Here is a 24,388-nt window from a genome sequence, read left to right as displayed (position 1 = left end):
TATCTTTTAAAATTTCTCTTTTTATACATGAAAGAGAGGTGAATTTAGGAATTTTAAAAAAGAGAGGAACTCCCAACAAAATAAAAGGAACCTGTCAGTCCAAATTTAAACAATGTACTCAAATACTAGAAATGCGTCGGACGCATAAAATTTATAACGTGCTGTTTTAATTTTTTATATCAATGCATGGGTTGATACCTCTGCTTGTGATTTATCAGTATAAATAGGAACCAGATGCTTAGCAGGGCGTAGCTTATATGACCGCAGAGGTCGAACCCTGAACAGTTGGGGCAAGTATGGACACAACATTCAAGCTTGATACAGCTCTGAATTTGGATTGTGATTAAATAGTTGACACATAGGTTTCTGACACAGCATGAATGTGGTCTAAGAACTTAAACTAAAAAACTTAAAATTTTTAAATTGGACAGTTACCTATTATGGTCCAATACACAAAATCTAAATACATGGTTATATTCAGCATATCAAAGAATCCCAATAATTCAATTTTTGATGAAATCAAACAAAGTTTAATTTTGGACCCTTTTGGCCCCTAATTCCTAAACTAACTGTTGGGACCAAAACTCCCAAAATCAATCCCAACCTTCCTTTTGTGGTCATAAACCTTGTGTTAAAATTTCATAGATTTCTATTTACTTATTCTAAAGTTATTGTGCGAAAACAAAGATAAATGCCTATTTGGGCCCTTTTTGGCCCCTTATTCCTAAACTGTTGAGACCAAAACTCCCAAAATCAATTCCAACCTTTCTTTTGTGGTCATAAACCTTTGTGTTTAAATTTCATAGATTTCTATTTACTTATACTAAAGTTATAGTGCGAAAACCAAATGTCTTCGGACGACGAGGACGACGACGACGACGACATACCAATATACGATCAAATTTTTTAAAATTTTTTACGGTCGTATAAAAACACAAGAAAGGTATTTTTTAGAATAATGAACAGTAACTCTATACTGGCACTCCGTCTTCATCGTTTAGTATATTCTATAGATGGTCATAGATAGATAGTCAATGCATGATTAAGACGGGGATGTTTAAAACTCGTGAAGTATTTGGATGAGGTGCTATCATTTTTAGATAGGAACATTTGTAACTAAAGATACAGCTAAACATTAATAAGTGTGAATGATTCTCGGGAAATTATATAAGATAGAAAGTATTACAAAAAGGCGATAAGACATGCAGTGCAATTCATTATCATGCAGTTATATTTACATTTTCTGCATTTCAAATTACATAATCAAGTGTGAAATTATAAATCTTGAATATATGTAGATGATCTGACTTTATTTAAACAGGTGCTATCTTTAAAGTATCAACGATTCTATCAACCTCTCTATATTATATGTTTTTGAAATGTCAGATTGACGATGAAATAATAACTCAATCTATGATAAAAATTTCTAACAACTTCATTTTCACCATGTTAAAATGACACTGGAAGTTTATGATCAAATTACAAAGATATTTAACTGTATTATGTAATTTAGCATTCCGTCTCTGAGGGATTTGTGATTTTCAAAATGGGAGGTGCCTACAAACGTATAAGGGGTCCGCTAATAAAAAATTAGAAAATATGTACTAAAATGATACATTTATAAATATCAATTACAAAGTTATTATATTTAAAGACCTGTTTTATTTCTTTATTTGATAAGATAGATGTAGGAAGATGTCGTATGAGTGCCAATGAGACAACTATCCATCCAAATAACAATTTATAAAAGTAAACCATTATAGGTCAAGGTACGCCCTTCAACACGGAGCCTTGGCTCACATCGAACAACAAGCTATAAAGGGTCTCAAAATTAGTGATGTAAAACCATTCAAACGGGAAAACCAATCTATATAAAAACGAGAAACGAGAAACACGTATGAACTACATAAACAAACGACAACTACTGTACATCAGATTCCTTTTAAACTTCCATCTTATGCTGTTGAAATAAGACTAGCCATTTATGAAAAACCTGGTTTCGATATCAAAACTAAGTCTTAGTGCAATAGGTTTGCAATTGAAGAAGTCTGTAATTATGTATGCTATTTAAACATAACCTAAATTTGCAATGGAAAAAAAGTAAACGCTCAAAATATGTCCAAGTACATCAGGACATATATTAAGGACATATAATTTCAGTTTATAAATGACTTAAAATGATTGTTCATTTAATCATTATAATAAATAAATAGGAAAAAGGAAAAAAAAGTTATCTTTCAGCACTATGAAGAGTAGCAACGTACTGGCACGTCGGTATATTATATTAAAAGCAGTAATGATAGTGTCGAATCAAAATAATGTCTTTGGTTATTCACAATTTTACTCTTATTGAATAGAATTATGTATTGTCAAAAGAAAATTTGTATATAACAATAGCATAATTTACATTTCATTCTACATTTTATAGTTTAAGTTTGTTATTGTCCGATTGCCGATGATATCCCCACTAAATGTTATAATGAAATTTTTAATAACTTTTATAACAACAGCATAATTTTACATTTCATTCCTCATTCTATATCTTAATTTTGTAATTGACCGATCGCCGATGATATCCCTACTAAATGTTAAAAAGACTTTTTACAACTTTACTTACAGTTTATCAAAATACAATTGACACTTTGTTATCATATTAAAAAGAAATAGAACAGAACTATTTAATCTGAGAGAGGGAGAGAGAGAGGGTGTGCCTATATTTGCGCATCGGAATAATTGTAACTGTAGATACAGTAAAACATTAACAAGTTTGAATGATCCTTAATAGCAAGTACTGCAAAAAACTATGTTCGTGTAGTTTTATTGTCATAGATATGTGGTGTGAGTCTCAATGAGATAACTATCTTGCAGTTATTATATTTTGTACACGTCTTATTACATAATCAGGTGTGAAATTGAAATTTTAAATCTTGAAAATATGTAGATGATCTTAATTTTGTTTTGTAAGTTGATAGATATATTGAAAGTATCAATTGATAGCATGGATAAAATTTAATTCCACTCTTTATATATATTATGTTTTAGTTACCAGTATCAGATTGTCGGTGTTAACATATATCCATACTGTAAGAAACTGCTTACAATTTCGCTTTCGTCACGTTAAAAACAAAACTTGAAGTTTATAACGGAATTTAAAAAAATAGAACCATATAATGTAACTTTAAATTAAGTTGTTTTTACGAGAATAAGAGAGAGAAAGAGAGAAAGCAGGGGAGAACTCTTCTTTCTAAGAGGAGTGCCCACAAGAAATCACTCAAAAATCAAAACAATAAACTACATGTATAAATATGTAGTTTTATGGCAATAAAGATTTGAATTGAATTGAATTGAATTATAAAACTAAATAGAATGAAACAATGACTTCAATCTAGGAGACCCTCAGCATTTTCCCCCGGTTCTGTCTTTTTAGTAAGCGTCCAAAAGATGCAAATGCAGAACAGATGTACGAAATCCTTTCTGCAAAATGACTGGTCCGTTAAATGTAGTGATGCCAATGATAAATTATTAACTACGTTATTACCGCGAAGACCTTTCGTGTATTTTATTTTAAAAAGACTTCCATTTTAGGTCTTATCAGCTGTTAAAGGAAATAGAAAAGTAATATATGAAAAGACTGGCTTGGGATTCAAAGTCTCAGTACCATTATTTTTTACATGAAGTTATATGAAATTGGAAATTGTATTATATTACAACATAATTGTTAACTTAGATCAAAAACTAGTATATGCTTAAAAATATCTTAAGTGCTCAATTCCTAATGTTTAGTATTATTTTGTATATAACGTGTGGTGATTATTTTTATAAAAGATGATATATTAGAAAAAGTAAAAGTATGTACTATGTTTTAAGTGTGATGGTTAGCAACACTTAGTAATTACTGGCAACACGTCTTCATCACTTAATATTTTCGATATTTGCTCTTTAAAATATAAACTAAACAGATAGTCATTATGATGATGAAGACGTAGATGTTTTAAACTCGTGAAATATTTGAACCATGTGAACGATGCGCTTCTATTTGAAGATCAGAATATTTGTAACAGTAGATATAGCATAAATTGGCAAGTTTGAATGATTCGCGAGACATGATCTAAAATAGCATCAGTATTGCAAAAAGAAAAATAAGTATGCAGTTCTATTAATTATCATACAGTTATATTTACACATATTTTCCATTTGAAATTACATAATTTGGTGTCGAATGAGAAATCTTGAAAATATGCAGATAGTGTGATTTTTGTTTAAACAGTTGTTACGGATTAGATGGACGACGCGCGATTCCACTCATTAATATTTCATATTTTAATTGCTTTACACCAGAAGATAATCAGAAAAATTAAATCTATAAAAATAGGAAGATGTGGTATGAGTGCTAATGAGACAACTCTCCATCCAAGTTACAATTTATAACGTTAACCATTATAGATCAAGGTACGGTCTTCATCACTGAGCCTTGGCTCACACCGAACAGCAAGCTATAAAGACCCCCCCCCCCTAAAAAAAAATAAATAAAGCAAGTGTAAAATCATTCAAATCTATGTATGTTTAAAGCATGATGAACAGCAACACTAAGTTTATACTGACAACACGTGTTCATTAATTAGACTAATTTTTTTTCGATATCTGATCTTTAAAATATAAACTAAACAGATAGTCATGGTGATGATTAAAACAGTGACGTTAAAAGTATAATTACAAAATTATCGTACTCCGAAGACAATTCTAAACGAAAAGACCATTACAAAAGCAAATGTAAAAAATCAAAAACTCAAACACATCAAACGAATTGATAACAACTGTCATATTCCTGACTTGTAACAGGAATTTTCTAATGTTAAAACAAACTCGTGAAATATTTGAGCAATGTGTCTTCATTTGCAGATCGGAATTTTAGTAAGTTAAAATACAGCAGAAACTGGCACTTTTGAATGATTCGCGAGACATGATCTAAAATAGAATCAGTATTGCAAGAAGAAAAATAAGCATGCATTTTTATTTATTATCATGCAGTTATATTTACATTTTGTACATTTGTTGAAATTACATAATCTTTAGTTTAAGAGAAATCTTGAAAATATGCGGATGATATGGTTTTTTTTTAAACAGTTGTTAACGATAAGATGGTCGACGTCACAGTCAACATTAACATGTTTTAATATTCTGGACTGTCAGATAGCCAATGAATAATAACTCAATTAAAGATACTTCTTTCAAATTTACTTCACAACGTTAAAGTACCTTAAAAAGTGTGTTATCCAATTGGAAAGAAACTGAATAATTTTGGCATTCCAGAGAGAGAGAGAGAGAGTGAGAGAGGACAACGGGGGTTGTATAATTATCATACAGGGTGACATGTATAATAAAAAGCAAGGAACACGCCAGAAAGAAAACAGTAAAATGTACTTAAAGCACAGATATCCTACCAATAATGAGACACGTCAAAAGAACATCATATATCCTACCCTGGGGAGACACATCTCAAATTTAATGCAGATATGGAGACCAAATGTACCAATTGTTTTACTCTAAACAGTACTTGGAGTAGTGTTCGTCATTTGTACACAAACATCAATCCAGTATACCACTGCAAGGTCTCGTTGGTCGCATCTTCTGATAAGGTAGAGGGACACGAAAATGGGGTTGCATGCATGGTTAGAATGGATTCTTATCGATAATTGGACGGTTTGAAATTCTGAAACTGTAGGATATTTAAACACGACATGGGTTGAAAATTAGTATATGCTAAATGGATATCCAATTGCATCACTGAAGTCTAAATAATGTATGGTATGAATGACATGTAATTGACAAGGACGGTAGACATAAAATATCAAGTGCCTTCATACAAAACACCTAGTGAGTCTTCTGCGACCATGAATTAAAAAAAAACAGATATATTTTTAATGTAACTTTGTTGATTTACTTCCCTGTGGCGTTACTTCTTTCGAATAAACTAGTAAATTCCGAACCCTATAGTTAATTTGTATTTTATAAATTCAATAAATACTCTATTTACATAGCATATCAAGTATCTCCAGAAGAAATAACGTAGTCTACTAGGTAATACTTAAAATTGAATTAAAGTACTCATCTTTTTGTCATTTTATTTCACAGCATGGTTTTTCAATAGACAACTGAGATTAGGTGAACTAGGCGTTTAAGTATAGAATTCGAATGTTTATAATGGAATTTGACAAACGTATAACGAATAGTACTTATAAAATAATAATTTATATCTGTTAGAGATGAATAAGAAATCGTGTATGACATTTAGCTGGAAATAAATACTATAGTGTGAGGGTCAAAATTGTAAACATTTTTGTAAAATTATTATGTTGCTATAGATATAAGCATGCTAATATGGTAGACAGTGTTACATTTTCTTATTGTTTTGGTGTTCCCTTCCCTTTTGAAATTATCGACATGTTTCTAAAATGTAATTTTGATAATATATTGGTATCCATGTAACACTTCTAACAAACACAATAAGATCCAGTTACGTAAGATCCCTTAGAAAAGCACACCTGCATCGATGCATTTATGACAATTGTTTGTTGTTGCGGAATCGAAGATCTGGTATTGTTTGATATGTGGGTGCTTAACATCGCCTAAACTCAAAAAATCATCCCGACGAGATAAACAAATGCAAACAGAAATAACACTGCTCAAAACAAGATGAAGAAAATTCGCGCGCAATAAGCATAGCAGCAGATAGAAATGAATGTTATGTCTGCGAAAAAATACTAATGCCCCATCCCCTTCCAAAATTTTAATTGATCCTGCCTTTAAATTATAAAATACCCAGCGTAAGAAAACGACAGCACAACTCTTCGTTTGTCACATTCTTACATTAGACCTATTACAGTTATATTTCACTCTCTGTTTAATACATTAATGATGTCTATGTTAAAACACTATACAAGAGTAATATCAGAATAAAAAGAGAAAGATCAGTGAACAAGGTTAATGGTTATAATGGAAATTTTATTATATGCTTTTATTTTCCACTTATTTTTATTATTATTAATATTATTTTTATTGTCATTTTTGTATAAATTTACTCTATGTATGTTTTACCTTAAGCGTTGTATGTTAAATATAAATATAGTTCTGTCTCTGTACCTTTGTCAAATGATTTTAGAGAATACAGTATCAGTCTGTACAGAAAAATACAGGGTATAAAGCTTAAAATCATTTCCTAGTTAATGTGATTTTAATGTTTTTGTGCACATAAGCGACATGTAAATAAGCTTTGTCATAGTTCACCAGAATATATACAGTCCTTAACACAATGGCGATAAAACCGGTCAAAAGGTTAGGTATTTTATCTTTTATCTTTACTAATGAATGTTTTGTTTGAAGTCGTGGACTAGAAGATGTATTTTAATTTTACTCATTCCGCAAAGGTCATAAAACTTGAGGTATTTTTTATTTGCCCTGAAATGTGAAGGTCATATTCTTGAATAAGTGCAAAGATTTTTCGAGGAAAGTGGTGACTTAAACCTGGTCTTATAGCTAGTTAAACCTCCAACTTGTTTGGCAGTTATGTATAGTTCCGTTATTTTGACTAAACAAAAGAGTCATTAGAAAAGAAAAGAACAAAGATAAGATATTTAACCTTTACATAATGCCTAAGAGATTAGATTCCGACAATTTAGACCGTCAGGTGAATGGTACGGTAAGGTATAGTCATAAACTTTTACCACCAAACGGTCTGTCAAGAAAAATTGGGAAGATCTTCAATTTTCAGATCATAACATGTAAAACCACAAGGAAAGAACCGTACTACCAAAGAATCCTTGGGGACAGGAATGTCTTCGGCCTTATCTAACTCAGTGCCATCTACATGTCAATAGAGAATCACTAGACGTAGAAGCTCATGAGTGAAACTAATCTTAAGTCAACTGTTATAACCCTCACTGTGAAAATATGTATAGCACCTTAATTTTGTTTTTTTATCTTCAAATTATTCATGCACACGCCCTTTAGTGACCATAAAGTCAATATGATTCGGCGATTGAAATAATGAAATTTCACTATTTGGCTTAAATACAGACACGTTCAATCGAAAAACAAGGCGATGGTTGAATTCAATTTTCTTCCTTCTTACAAAATAAGGACAATAAAACCTAACAAAACTGGTAAATGGGTTGGTTCCTTCAATACAACTTATTATACCTCAATGATATTTTCTACATACAAAGAGTTACTTTTGTTATGAGCGAGACACAAATACCGGCACAGAGGGTAAATTAAGACATTACTAATTACGAATGACGATTAGCAATAGGTTTCTAACCTCTGAACCTAATGTTATATAACGGCTTTGGAACTAGACATAAAGAAAAAAGACGAAAATTAAAAGAGACTAATGCTTGAGTGGTGGCACAATTTCTCCATAAATATTCGAAGAGTAACTTCTTAAAAATTCACATACCTGACAAATGCAGTTATCTTGTCTCAAATAATAAAAATCACTTGTTCGTGTGGCTTTGTTTATAAACAAATATTTCCTTTTATATTCTTCTTTGTGGTCTATAACCTAAGGTTGAACTGAATTCGATATTACCCTGAGCAGTGATCCAGTTTAAAATATACAAACACAGAACAAAGCGATTAGTCCCATTATAGATCCATGTAGAAAAACGATATCGTTTATTGTCATAAACAATTATTATAAGTATGGAAAATTGTGTAATATAGATGTAACCTTAAGACCCCGGTACTAAAATAAAAATTATTAATATGATATAGGTATGTATATCCTTTAATTTGAAGTGTGTCTGCTCTATAACAAAAAAGATTCAAAAGATAAAAATCGTCGCTTAAATGTCGGGGTTTGTCTCTTCGACACAGTCCCCATTTCCATTCTCAATTTTAATATATTTTTTTCAAGATGCGTCAGTTTTTATCTTCTGAAACGAAATCGAGACAACTAAGGTATATCTGTCCAAGGATCGAAATGTCAAATAAACCAAAATATTAAGTAAATATCTAAAATTGTAGACCCTATTTAAATATAAAAAAAATCATACATGTATATAGAAATATGTTTTATTACATACCTTAATTGATAAGTTTACCTTAATTGTTTACAGATTTCTGTCAAAGTATAACCGTGGGATTAAAACTGTATCGTATATTCTTGAGCTCAACATGCACACAGTTCCCCGAAATGCATAGATATTATAACCCGGAGATTAAAAATGGAAAGATCTTTATCACGGCAGACAAGTTGTCGGGTATGCACCAAAAAAATATTTTTTTTTAATATATGTACATGCTTGTATTGTTTATTTTTCGTTATTGAGTAACAATTCTATTATTTTCGACTAATATCTTTTTAATCTTATCATATCTTATATCACGGAAGATATCACAATTTACTGCTTACATTTATAAACGGGATGTATACAACAATAGCGTCATAATATTTTGAAAATATTTCTAAATAATTAAAAACCTTTTTTAAAGATGACGCAAATAAAGTGTCAAAATGAAGGAGGGATTAACGTTTTATAATAGTTGAAAAAAATGGGGACGTTGGAACTATAATTATTTAAGATGGTTTATTATCTACTAACGGGACCTTATTGATGGTGCTGTTATATACCACTGGTATATATGTTTTGTTTACAAATGTAACATATCTATATCATTTCTCACACCAGTAGCCCCCGGAGGGGGATTGAGGGGTGAGGGGTTCGTACGAATCCCCACTTGAAAACAAATAAGCACTGTTAAAGTTGAGTATGTATGTATCGAACCAACTCCCCCCCTTTTTTTTACATTTCTGACTACAGGCCTGTTTTTTTTTTTTTTAGTTTAAAGCTCAGGTGGATATAGAGATCAACCCAGCAATATATGGGGATTACAAAATAGAAATATGATGGAATTAGTGTACAGATAAAGTTGGTAAAATAATTATATAGATATAAAATGGACAAAAATTACAGAGAATAGACAATGATTGGGTGCTAAAATATACAAAATAGAGAATAAATGAATGCTAAAATATTAGAAATAGACAATAATTGGGTGCTGAACTATAATGAGTAGATAATAGTTGATGAAGAATATAGAAGAACGGCCTAAAAATTTAAAGAATATATAGAAAGACCACCTACCACAGTCGGATAGAATGATGAAAGAATTAGAGAATGGACTTTCAACATTATAAGAGCTGGGAAGACACTGTAAAATTTGTAAAGCATCCTTCACAATAGGTCGTTTTCTTATTAATCCGTCGTGAATTCAGAATGAAGGGTTGGATTTAAAGGTTATATCAATATTTAGCACTTTCTTCCAATCTACCGCAGTTCATTACTGAAATCTCCTTAGTCATTACAATATTTAACACACAAAAGATCGTATCGGTGTAGAATGAAACACTGTTTTTGTTAAATAATGAATTTAAATCTACACCGACCTGTAATAATAATTCAGATACAGTAATAATACTCTACGCTGTTCAAATTTTGATGTAATAATATTCATGTTTAGAAATAATTAAACTTTTACGTAAGAAAATGAATTGGGTTTATTATAACACAAGTAGTTGAGGTATATAAAATAGAAGAAGAAAATAAAAACATTAATTCCTATATAAGAAAAGAAAGGCTATGCAGAGGAGTATTTATGGGACAGCCTCCACCCTCCCCTTTTGTGGGAAAACTTGGTTGATTATATAGGATCAAGAATGACTGGGCGGACCCTTTCCTAGGCAGTCAGGGTCCCCTCTACCATTATCGAAATTTCTTAATCCGCCACTGCAATTTGATATTCATCAATGGCACCAAATCTGTACATGCACAGCAAAACACACGAAGAGCGAAGGAACAACGTTTGTATTGCTGTTCTTCATCTCAAAGTCATCTTTATGTTCCTTAAGGACGTACTTAGGTGGGATTAGGTAAAAATTAAGAAATTAAAATTGATACTATAAGCTGGTAGAACATCAATTAGGGATAAAGATAAGCTAAAAATATTGATAGGTCATGGACCTCCTTTTTGAAATATTTGAGATTTAAAATATGGCGGGAAAAGGCTGACTCGGACTTTTACCTTATGTTTGCATTGCATGGTATTATTTGGGTCTCAAAACAAAAGAAAGAATATCAAGAATCTTCTAAAATTTTGGTAAATGACCTTTCATGAGCTATTAAGTCTTATATGAAAAAATAAATGGGTGTTATGGGGCAAAATATTTTACATTGTATTGTATGGAAAAACACCAAGGAACATTTGACACAAATTCCAAAACCTCACCTAAGTACATCATTAAGCTCGAAAAAAAATATATAGTGATTTGAATCTTATTTAGACTACGAATACATGTACCACTATAGTAAACAAAAAAGTTAGGAGATGATCAAAATGGCTAAGTGATGGGTGTGTAATGTCCAGTGGCAAATCTTTGAAAGGTTCATAGCTGAATTTGATGTAAAAATGGTTGTATATAATTAAAATATCATGTTTATATTTTTTGGAAACCTTGACCAGAAGGGCGACTTGTTATTGGACAAGTAAATGCATAACATGCATATACCAATCTAAGTACACTGTTTACACGGCAAGTTCGATTTTCTTAAATGTGCTTGTTAGAAAAGCAGAAAATATCAGTTTTCAAGTCTGACACACCTGGATTGGCATAACGGAAGCGACGATCTTAATTCCGCTGGAGGCAAACATGTCCTAAGATTTATAATACAATTATGAAAAAAGAGCAGTGAGTCAAACATTAAAAACGCTATTTTATCTTTGAATACATCAAAATGGACACACAATTCAATTTTCCAAATTAGAAATTTCCTGTATTTTCTTCAAATTGATAAAAGTTTTAAAATATTATGAAAAATAATTTATTTATTGTTGAAAGTGTTCACAAAACGATGTGAAGTATTTAGTAAAGTAATCTATAAATGTAAATTATTATAATAAAAAAAACTTACACAACTTAGAAATTCAATTTTCCTGTTGTAATTTTTAGAGTGGACACTTGGCCAGTAATTTTCATAAAGTGGATACTTGACTAACAGGTGCACAAAACAGGTTATTTACTTATAACCGTTTAGCTTTTGTAATGATATTATATTATAAAATGCCTTTACGGCTTTATTTAATCAAACATAAACAGAAAAACAAATCGGATAAATAAATAGTTTTTAAATTGTTGACCCTTCGCCAAAACTGACATGTACATTGTTATTAAACATGCGATGTTAAATGTTACTAAAATTTGTCAATAAAGATCTCATAATTATATATGAACTGAAATAATTATCGATTGATTGATTGATTGATTGATTGATTAATTGGTGTTTTAATGCCACTTTCAGAACTATTGCGCTTTTCCGTGGATTTCACAGTCAGTATTTATTGATAGTGGAATGCGCAGAGAACCACCGACCTTCGGTAGGAAAAAAGGACGATCCTAGCCAATTTAGATTGGAGTCGAATGCACTTGGCACAAGCGGGATTCGATCTCACAATCTCAGTGTTGTCAGGATATACATGCAGTGATGTAGTAGTTCGACTACTTACATCGAGGAAGTACTTTATTGTTCCCATAATGGGGACCGGAATGAAGAATATACCATTTTTAGGATGTTTTGTGTCGTTTCATTGACGTACGTATCTCCCCAAAGGTGACTGGGGAAACGTGATATGGTCACTTCGGGTTCTCTCGACCGCCAGTACAACGCCTGCCAAAGTGGGCGTCCGTTTGGCTGTGCGGGATGTTTCAAGTTTGAAGCCACGTCCGGTCAGGATGGGGACGTTAAATCCGTTGCCTCGTGTTAAGAGAGTGACACGATCTTTGCACGTTAAGAACCCTTGCAACAACTCTGAGGGGTTCGTAGGTGGCCTGTTGCAAGGCAAAGTCTCTGCCCAATATACGCTCATTTCCCAGTGGCAGTCCAAATTTCCCCCACCATCATCCCGGTTATTAATAACGACAGTTTCTTTTTTATTGGAGCTATGTATATGGAAGGGTTGTGAGTTCATGTTAATTCGTAGAATAAATCGGTTCCAGTATTCAGACATCAAGTCGTCGGATAGAAAATGGATTGTTTTTATATCGTTTTAACAAATTTTAAAATTTTAAAATTGTATTTATATTTGTTTTGATATGGGTTTACATGACTTTCTTTGTGAAATGATATGTGTATGGTATATTAGGCTAAGACCGTATAATTGACAGAAATGTATTTATTTAGATAATATATAATTTATGATGACAACTTATATAATTCAGTTAATAAAACTTCAGAAGGTCTGGTTGAAACACTAAGCTTCAATGTAACTAAAATTTGCTTTATCATAGTTTTAATAAACCCAGCCTTGGAAAAGGTTTGTGTAGTGGGGTTTATTGCCGCAGATAGTCCTAGTAAAGAAGCCACAAATATATACATTATATATATTATTATAAGTTGACCGTGCAAGGCCTGTGTAGCTTGTCAAGGTCGTTAAAAACTTCCATCATTCGTGATATATCGATGTCTGCTATTCGTGTTTATATTTTTGAGCAATCATTTTCAGATGCATGTGTTTGGAATGGAAACGAGTTTACTTATGAATGACACAACATCTCTACGCGACACTTCACCATACAAACCAATTTACAAATCAGTGCAAAAAAGGCATTTTACCATATAAATTTAAGACATGTTAAAGTGCCAATGAGACAACTCTCCATCATTGTAACAATTTGTAAAAGTAAACCATTATAGGTCAAAGTATGGCTTTCATCGAGAACCCTTGCACATTTGCTCACACCAAACAGCAAGCTATAAAGAGCCCCAAAAAATTACTAGTGTAAAACCATTCTCAAGCAGGAAAACCAACGGTCTAATCTATATAAAAACGAGAAACGAGAAATACTTATGAACCACATTAACAAACGACACTAAACCACTGAACATCAGGTGGCCTTTAACGCGAAACAAAATCTCAAACACAGAAACTTATTTTTGATGTTGTTTTCTATGGTCACGTCTTACAGTTTATTGCAAATTGTCAACCCCCACCCAAAGTTTTGACGTGTATGGACAATTCAAAGAGCTCAATATTCTGAGCCTTTCTACTTCTGTGAGGTTTTCTCGTACGATAACGGTTTCAAAATTAACAGATGACGACGGGCGACGGACTCCAAGTGAGGAAAAAAGCTCAAGTTTGGCTCTTGCCAGGTGAGCTAAAAAGCCATATGGGTGCCTTAAGCGGAACAGATTCAAACAAGACATCATGTAGAATTATACACATCTTTTACACAGGTGTATTTGTTTTTCTTGTTAATTGCACTGATTTTTGTGGGTGTTTTTTTATTGTGTGTTAGACATACTAGAATCAACACATATTGGCTATTTAATTAACTAAATATACCAAAAATATTTTCAAACAAAATGATATCCCCAACGTACTGAACAGTCATCCAAATAAGACCTTATCTTTTATTTTTTCTTGTTCTTGATAAAAAGGACAAATATATTATTAAAGTGGCGGAGGAATAGACCTAAATTTGTGGTGGCACAAACTTCTGAAACCAGTAACAAACCAAAAAAAAACAATATGTAGTTTAAAAGATTAAAAGTTTCAGAACCATCTACTCAAGTCTAATCATAAACGTTTCGGTTAGCTTTGGCATACATACACTATTCATGACTGTGTATGAGGGGCGGTTTTTTTTTTTTTTTTTTATTTTGTTGGTTTTTTTTTTTTTTTGTAAATTGATTTATTTTTAATGTCTTGAAATAATAGCTTTCTTCGAAAGGGAAACAAAAATATATGTTCGTTTCTTCAAAATGTATAAAGTTGAAAAAAATAATCAATTGTAAGTTAATGTCTCCCGAAAACCCATGTCCCTTCCCTCTGAAGGTGAATTGTCGATGTTTTACGCTTTACAAGTAGTTTCGTCTTTCAAAGCTGAACATTCTATTCAAAATTTATATAAAAAATTATAAACGCCATCTTTGACATTATAATGATTTAATTTTACTCATTTTTCATATATTATTTTAATGTTTAACAATACACGTTATCATTTACAGTATTTTCTTACAACTTGTCTCAAAACATGAGGATTTCAATTAGTTTATTTAAATCTAGCATGAATATTAACATTTACATCTTATTGAAGTGCATATTACCTTTTACATGTTTTTATATCGGTAAATTACATGTCCGAAGAGACAAGTAGAACAAATGGTATGTTATTCGATAGAAAAGACATACAGTGAAACCTGGCTAAACCGAATCCTGCATAAAGCGAAAACCTGTATAAATTAAACATGTTCTTTAGCACTGTCCTCTCAAATTGAATGCGTTGTGAACCTGATAAAACCGAACTTCGGTCAAAACCGATCAAAATCTGAAGTCCCGAAGAGGTTTGGTTTAAACAGGTTTCACTGTATTTGCATGTTAAAGTTTTAAAAATGATGTATAGGGTGTGTGTAAACAACAGTTTGACAATTAAAAGTAATTTGTTTTTTAGGCAGAAAACGTCTAGATTTTTAATTTATGTATAATTTTCGTGAATTTATATATAATTTTTATGCAATACGAACAAACATGAATTTGTTTTCCGTTTTGCGAAAAAACATATATTTCCTCGTTACTTTTTTCAAGAACAAAGAAACTTTAATATAAGCATCTAACGTAACGGTACCCAAATTGCACCGAGTACCCAAATTGCACCTATTTAGCAAAACTAGCAGCGAAAATCTTACAAGATTTCCTAGAGACTAAACAATTTGTATTTTTATGATTCGATACTAAGCACATCTTTCAACATAGGTAAAACTATTTAGATATGCACAAAACGTTCACAGTATTTATCAACAGATGAAGTATTTACTGAAAAAACAAAATGTACTGAAACGTCGCCATGCGACGTCATCAAAACGTCATCTTTTTAAAATGAGCAAATACAATATGTTACAAGTATCCATTTAAAAAATAATGAAGAGTAAGCATGGACTAATATCCAATTGTTCAAAATATTTGAAGAAATTAAACAAAAGCTCTGTTATTAGACTTATGACGATGTGAATTTAAGCATGGATGCAATTTGGGTACTCCTCATTTCAGAATCATTGATGGTTTGGAGGTCAGTTTAGACCAATTTTTCTATGATTCCATATGGAATAAAAATCAAATTGGTGTACCTTTATAATAAAGAAGGATACGGCTACAAAATAAACACAGAATGGACATTTTTGTCTTTATCATAAAAAAACGTAGATGAAAAAACTGTCAAAATAGGTGCAATTTGGGCACCGTCACGTTACATGTTTGAATTACTAGTATACATGTATAGATCTAATTAATTATTATATATTAGACCAAACCTCGTTTTGCCTTACTACGAAATTAAGGGTAAATTTACATGTACAAAAATGTTTCATAATGATGTAAAAAATAACGCAATTAAGTAGAAATTTAATGCATATCAAATTAACAATTCAAAAATGTAGGACTAAATTTTGCCGAAACCTCGTTTTGCCTTAATGCGAAATAAAGGGTACATTTATGTACACACAAGTTTCGTAATGATGTAAAATTACTAAATTAAGGAGAATTTCAATGCACTTCAAATTAACAATTTAAAAATGAAGGACTAGTACAAAAATACCCTACCTACTATAATGAACTTCTATCTTCCTCTTATTGACGATTTATCAGCGGTTTTGAAACTTTAAATCCCATAAAATTAAATAAAGTCTCGTATACGTACTGCCTTACTGTAACCGAGGTCAGTTAACTTGAGAATTACTCAATTGTAAAATAGCGTTCCTAAGAGGTTTGAACCGTTGTAAACTTATAATCTACACAGATATGAGATTTATTTTAGTTTTTGTGCTTATTCATAGATATTTTTTTTTAATTTGAAAAAATATTCTGTCAATAATGAATCTCATAATAATTTATTCCTTATGAATTATGTATGATATTTTTCATATTTATTAATAATAATAATTTGTTGATCGTCATATTTTTGTAAATAAATAGTTTTTGATCGGACAAATACAGTCTAAGGTTACAGAATAAATGTGTTGCCGGTCGCTTGCGGGACAATACGGAAAATACAACTTAAACTTTCCCATGAACCTCGATCCGTCGTTATATTTTTTTTTATTAGTTTCAATACCATTATCATACACTGCTTTTCTGATGAGTTTATTTAAAGTGATTGGAATCTTTATCTATTGACAATCATTATACAAGAGCTTTTTTTAGTAAGCGTGTAATTATTACAATTTCTCAACTGGTCTTTTCAAAGTGAAAAGATAAATTCAAAATGTTAGCAAAAGACAACAAATTATATTTAGCTGTTAGAGTTCCAAAAGTAAATGCAACCTCCTTACAACTTTCAACAATGAGCTTTTATCAGATATATGAGAAATCAAAGTTGATATATTGTAAACTGATGCTTTCATGCATATAAATGCGTAATAACTACCATAGGAATAACAATAACCATCCAAGCTAGTTCTATTTGGTTTTTTATCAGTCGAAAATTTGAAAATAACTTTTCCTATATATATACGAAATCGGTGACCATTGTCAATGAGTCCTGACAGGATGTTACCCTTAGGGGGCAACTGACCCATCTGCTTTGGTATCGACTAACGCTTCGTTGATAGTTTTTGTTTAAGGTTAAACTGACCGTCATCTTTGGTATTGACCAAAGCACAGTTGGTAGTTTTTGTTTAAGATCCAACTGACATCCAACTGACCATCAGCTAGGTGTCAACCAACATACCATTCGTGGGTTTTGTTTAAGATCCAACTGACCATCAGCTAGGTGTCAACCAACACACCATTCGTGGGTTTTGTTTAAGATCCAACTGACCAACAGCTTGGTGTCAACCAACACACCATTCGTGGTTTTTGTTTAAGGTTCAACTGACCAACAGCTTGGTGTCAACCAACACACCATTCGTGGTTTTTGTTAAAGGTTCAACTGACCAACCGCATTGGTATCAACCAACACACCATTCGTGGGTTTTGTTTAAGATCCAACTGACCAACAGCTTGGTGTCAACCAACACACCATTCGTGGTTTTTGTTAAAGGTTCAACTGACCAACAGCTTGGTGTCAACCAACACACCATTCGTGGTTTTTGTTAAAGGTTCAACTGACCAACCGCATTGGTATCAACCAACACACCATTCGTGGGTTTTGTTTAAGATCCAACTGACCAACAGCTTGGTGTCAACCAACACACCATTCGTGGTTTTTGTTAAAGGTTCAACTGACCAACAGCTTGGTGTCAACCAACACACCATTCGTGGTTTTTGTTAAAGGTTCAACTGACCATCAGCTTGGTGTCAACCAACACACCATTCGTGGTTTTTGTTAAAGGTTCAACTGACCAACCGCATTGGTATCAACCCGCGGACCGTTTGTTTGTTGATGTTTGTTTGTTTGTTTGTACTTGGGGTTTTTTTAACGTTTGTTTTGTTTCCAAATCCATTGCAAACTTCTGAAATCGCTTGTTTCAGCCAGAGACATATAATACAATGTATTATATGTCTCTGTTTCAGCCAAGAAAGCTTTCGTTGGGTTTCTATCAGATCTTTGTTTGTTCACTGAAATTGAAGGAACGACAGAGTAAAATGACAATAATTGTCACTGCATGACGATCTGAATGGGGCTTTCTGTTCGAAATTGGGCCAATACAACAGAAAAATTAAAACAGGGACAATTAAATAAAGAATAAGAGTAAACTAAGTGAAACTAAATAAAGAATAGAGAATAATGAGCATGATGAGTAATAAAATATATTGTATAAAGATTAGAAAAAATAGGCAATATTTATAAAGAATAGAGAAAAATGTCTTAGGGAAATACCAGTAACGAAAACATGATTGAAAGACCCCATCCATTACCTCCTGTATGTTAAGTATAAAAATTCAACTATTTAAACAAAATTGAATGCAATAAATCAAAAAGATCGGCAAGTAAATGGTGTGAAAATTTAAAAATTGCAATAAAATGCGCTCTATGTCATCTTAAACGTGTTTTAATTACTTTATAGTATTTGTTTCGTTTGTTATATTTGCAGTAACATTGTTGTTAAACGCCTATTTACGGGAAAATAATGTATTTTCTCGTTTTTTCCATCTATCTTTATTTGTATAGTTGGTTTCAAAACGAAATACGAGAATATTAAACAGTCAATTTGAGCATTTAAGTATCGTAAAAAATACACCGACAAGAGAGTTCGAGGTGCTATACAATGCACTTGGTTGCATCTTAAATTTTAGATACAATTATATTCAAATGGACCATGACATGAGAAAACTTGTCTTGTCAACATTGAAACTATACTCTCGTAAATATAAGGAGAAAACGGGATATCTACTTATAGTCACATAAACAAGATACTCATTTAACAAAATTTAAGTAACTAGATTTCGTCCATTTTTATTGCGTTTCAATGTCGCATCTGCTAAACAGATTTTGTACTTTGTTTTTGTATAGATTTCATAAATCAGTTTTGAATTGACTTATTTGTAAAATTATTATACATAATATTCTAAGCAAATAGATAAAAATTATTCAATTATTTTTTCGGGGAATGCAAAGATCATGCATGCATTAAAAACATTTAAAAAAAAAAAGACAGCTAGACATTATCACGTTGCCAATCCTAAATGCGTTTAATACAAATTCTTTGTCCAGTAAATGAAATATCACTTTAATATTTTCGTGCGTCCGAATGGCATTTCAATCTTTATACATTTATATGGAAGGCTCCAACCTCAATATTAAAAGCCCGGACAAAAGACACGGAAACGCAAGGAGCTAACTGCACAAAAGGACCTAAAAGGGAAAGCCAAATCTAGAGATCTTAGGCCAACTTTGCTCGAGGGAGTTGGAACTATAGTTTTCTGATTATTTCTCAACGGCAGAGTTTAGTAATCATTTACTATATATTATATTGTACTGGGTCTGTACCAGAGCTGGAAGACTGCTATTCTCTGGTGATATCATCAATACCGAAGCACTTATTTCTATGCTTACGATACCATCAAGGACTTATTGTACGCCAGCACTGGTACCGACCCAGTGCGATATTAAACAAAAATAACGCTTTACAATTTAAAGGTATTCCAAATTAAATTAATTGATATTTATTTTATCAGTTTTGCATGCATTATTAGGGGAACAAAACCAAGCTTCACTTATTCTACTTATATGTGATTGGCACTTGCTGCTTGACTCCTCAGTGCCCTCAGTAATTGTGGACATTTATAAGATGGGACGTTGAAATCTGTAAATTTATCCTCATAAGTACCCTCGAATATGTATGATCATTAAGATAGACCTACATGATTATACAAATTTAACGAGGAAAAAATTCTTTGCATAATTTTCAAATGAGTTCACCCTTTTGATACCTTTCAATACAATATTTGTACAAGTTTCCAATTTCTTAATTGTGGGTATCGTTTGCACCACCTTGGCAGACATAAACATGACAAAAATACAAATACGCTTAATTAAATAAATATATTTATGGAAAATTATTCACTCACCTGTCTAATCGAAACTAATTTCTTTTCACGAAATTCTAAATAATTCGAACCTTTTATATTTAAATCCATCAAACTAAGTAATTTTATGCATACATCTCAACCGTAGTTTATAGTATATATTTGTTATGTAAAATTTATCTGATTGTCCTTTAACATTAGAGTTATCGAACCTTGAATATCAAAATAGTCATCTTAAAAACTGTTTGAATATGGTGATTTTCTGGTGTTTAACAAGAATTTATTGCGAAAATTGTGTTTGATTATACTTATAGTTGAATTGCAACTTTGACTAAGATTTAGATAAGACTTGGTATGTTCATTTGAAATTCGAGAAATGATTTACGATAATATATAATTGGACTTAAATGTGCTTACATATCTATCTTGAATCAATATCGTTCGAAACTGCATAGATTTAAACCTTAAGTATTTGTAAATAATTAGAACTAAATAAATACGCAACTTGTATACAAGAGTCAAATGAGTGGTATTAGCTTCTTGAAGTGACAATATCAATTTTAAAGTTTAAATAATTCGGGAAGAAAATGGGCCAAACTATTTTAAAAATTTAACCGGGTTTTTTTCTTACCGGCATGTTGTCTTTTTCGGATGTTTTAGCACCACCTGTTTATACAATGCTAATCTATAAAATTGCCTTCAAGAAGTACTGGGAAAACTAAATCAAATGTAGCTGTTCAATCAAGAAATACTGGGAAAACTAAATCAAATGTAGCTGTTCAATCAAGAAATACTGGGAAAACTAAATCAAATGTAGCTGTTCAATCAAGAAATACTGGGAAAACTAAATCCAATGTAGCTGTTCAATCAAGAAATACTGGGAAACCTAAATCAAATGTAGCTGTTCAATCAAGAAATACTGGGAAAACTAAATCAAATGTAGCTGTTCAATCAAGAAATACTGGGAAAACTAAATCAAATGTAGCTGTTCAATCAAGAAATACTGGGAAAACTAAATCAAATGTAGCTGTTCAATCAAGAAATACTGAGAAAACTAAATCAAATGTAGCTGTTCACTCTTTTTAAGGATGTACTAAGGTCAGGTTTTGGAATTCATGTCAAATGTTTGGACTCCTTGGTGTTTTTAACGTTTACTGGGAAAACTAAATCAAACTGAGCTGTTTCGTCTCTTTGTTGTCATTATTTTGTTATTATTATGCATGGATGTTTGGCCAGTGTTGGTACCATTTGGTTTGTCATTTTGGTTCCAGTTTAATCTGTTTGTAATTTGCACTAGTATTCATACTGAAACTAACCATAATTTGTGCAGAAATAGGGAATTAAACATTTAAAATTGTCACAAAATTTTAGAATTCTTGAAAATTTGGGTTTTCTTCTCGGTCGTTTCGTCAACATGTAAAAATATCCATGTAAAAGCCTTCTATATGTGTACTCAATGGTCAGTAAACGTGATTCCTATCTATTATTGGAATACACCTTCGGCAAGTGACCAGTCGAATGACCGTCAATTTATAAATAAATATATACCCATAAGGCAAGTATATTTATCTAATTTGCCGTAATCTAACACTAAAGTTATCATCCAGATTTAACGTACATGTGTATCAGACAAAATCATCAAAGGTTATAACAGTGTTATGTACAATTACACATTCCGACTATTTATTTAAGTTATACAAAATCAACTCAAGTAGAATCAAAATTTTCAATATATATATCAATAAACTCGTCCAGAAATGCATGCATGAAATATGTGCCACTGAACGCTAAGCAAGCGACAATAAATCTATAAATCTGAACTATGCATAAATTAGGAAGATTTGTGTGTGTACAGCTACAAGTTATTTTTTTACACTGCATGTACTCGTGATAAAAAAAAATCGCAATAAAATTATCTTTATAAGAATTTGCCATCAGAATTTCAACATCTACTGATTAAAAATGTCCTGACATCTTCAAAACTAATTGAAATACCATAAAGGTAGCTCAAAGTTCAGAAACTTATTTTTGTTGTTTGGTTTCAGAAAACCTTTCTTAGACAGGGTGAACCTAATACAAATAAAAAATAAATGGTTTAACCCGGATTTATGAAATGCGGTTACAAATTGTAAATATCCTACATGTATATGCACTTTAGTTCAAGAACCGACGAATTGCGTCTTCGTGATATATATATATATTACATTGTTCTGTTTTTTCTAATAACCTTTAAAATTCCTTTCATCTATTCTTCTTTGACTGACGTGGATTAAAATCTTAAGTGTTTAAGTGGATATATGTTATATATTGCACTGTTTGCAATTTCTTTTAAAACCTATGTCATGTTTTAGTCTAGAAAAATTACCGTTTTGATCGATTTTAAGCTGTAAACCAGCAACAAATTTTATTTCAGGTCTAGGTGAATTGAATCGCATTTGGAACGCGAAAAGTCAGTTAGAATTGTTTGTTTTTCTATTTTGTAGATGAAGGACTGAGTGACTTCACAAAACAGCTAACAATTTGTTAACGTAGGCTATTTCACTATTTTAAATTAGTTCATCATAATGGTTGTTTTCAAATTGTTTAAGTTAGATTTCATCATAATGGTTGTTTTCAAATTGTTTTAAGTTAGATTCTAAAATAACGAATTGATTTGCTTTTAAATCCAGATTTTGAAAAGAAATATTTGCAAATTTGAGCATTATTAAGATTAAAAGTTGCACCTTTTTTCGCTACATGATGTTCTGAATTCAAATGTTAAAAGCACCTCATGCCCATATACAAATGTAGGTATATATGGGCAATTCTCACACATTAACACATATGATTTGAAAAGAACCGTATGCCAGGATGATATTTTTTTCTATTCTGTAACGAAATTTGCTGAATTACAGACTGCACAAAACAGTGAACGTATTTCACAATTTTCTATCAGTTTATCACAATGGTTATTCAATTATTTTATTAAGATTCTAAAATAACGAATTGATTTGATTTTGAATCCTGATTTCAAAAGTAAATATTTGCACATTTGAGCATAAGATTTAAGATTGCACCTTTTTCGCTACATGGGGTCCTGAATTAACTGTAAAATTAATAGCACCAAACGCCCCTAACGCCCATATGGGTCTGTTTCGAGAGCAATTCTCAGTATTAGCACATATAGTTGGAAACCAGTGCAAAAACAGTATTTTCTTACCTTTTTAACGATCTATATTTACCAAGCAAAGTAAATCAACTGTTTCCGTATGTCAATTTAACCCTTCCTCTTATATCATTATATGTTGTGCATATCACTTTACAGGTATCGGTATAATATGTACTCATTTAGAAACTTATCTTAAAATTATTATTAAGGTATCACATATTAAATGCAAATTTAAGTTTCATTTTCCTTCATTAATAAGTGCATCAAAGATACTGTAATAAGGAAATCTTGTCAAGATAAATATTATATAATACAAAATTTTCTGTATTTAGATACGAATGAATGTTTCACTTTGCTACCATGTTACATTAATATTACATGCACAATTGTATGTTCTTGTTGACATATGTGCAGACGCCAATGTAAGTTTGCATAATTAGTGTAATAAATTATCTAAAAAAACTTATTTTTAAAAGATTTTTTTCGCTATTTCTTACTGGTCGGTGTCGTGACGGTACTTCCGAACGGCGATGCGGCAGTGTGGCAACTTGGCAACACAAAATTTCACAGAAGTAAAAAAAAATCTAGCGGTGGACAAACGTTGACCTTTAATGACAGACATAGGATAATGTTTTTGCAGTGACAACTAGCGCTTATATTTTTAATTTGATCAACAACTTGTTGGTCCCCTATATCCAACATCACCAATTTTTTTTTCAATGC

General features: G+C 31.5%; 1 protein-coding gene and 1 long non-coding RNA gene across 5 annotated transcripts in view; one reads left to right on the top strand and one right to left on the bottom strand.

Annotated features, from left to right (window-relative positions):
* Window positions 1–23,847, bottom strand: part of LOC143055568 (protein FAM167B-like) — a 29,690-nt gene extending 5,843 nt beyond the window's left edge. Inside the window, exon 1 of one of the 4 annotated variants that reach the window (XM_076228725.1) lies at window positions 23,717–23,847. The gene's annotated coding sequence lies outside the window, so the exon portion shown is untranslated. Of the gene's footprint in view, window positions 1–8,455; window positions 8,909–11,969; window positions 12,092–20,559; window positions 20,692–23,716 lie in introns of those variants that run through there. The other 3 variants (XM_076228724.1, XM_076228723.1, XM_076228726.1) reach the window with 3 other exon arrangements.
* LOC143055570 (uncharacterized) lies at window positions 7,259–10,546 on the top strand. Its single transcript, XR_012972088.1, has 2 exons — window positions 7,259–7,332; window positions 9,843–10,546. It is a non-coding gene; the product is annotated as an uncharacterized LOC143055570 (long non-coding RNA).
* Window positions 23,848–24,388: the final 541 nt, after the last annotated feature.

This window comes from Mytilus galloprovincialis, chromosome 12 (assembly GCF_965363235.1).
Source record: "Mytilus galloprovincialis chromosome 12, xbMytGall1.hap1.1, whole genome shotgun sequence".
NCBI classification, from domain to species: Eukaryota; Metazoa; Mollusca; class Bivalvia; order Mytilida; family Mytilidae; genus Mytilus; species Mytilus galloprovincialis.
The sequence above is the reverse complement of the archived record's forward strand: the minus strand, read 5'-3'. Positions and strand labels throughout refer to the sequence as shown.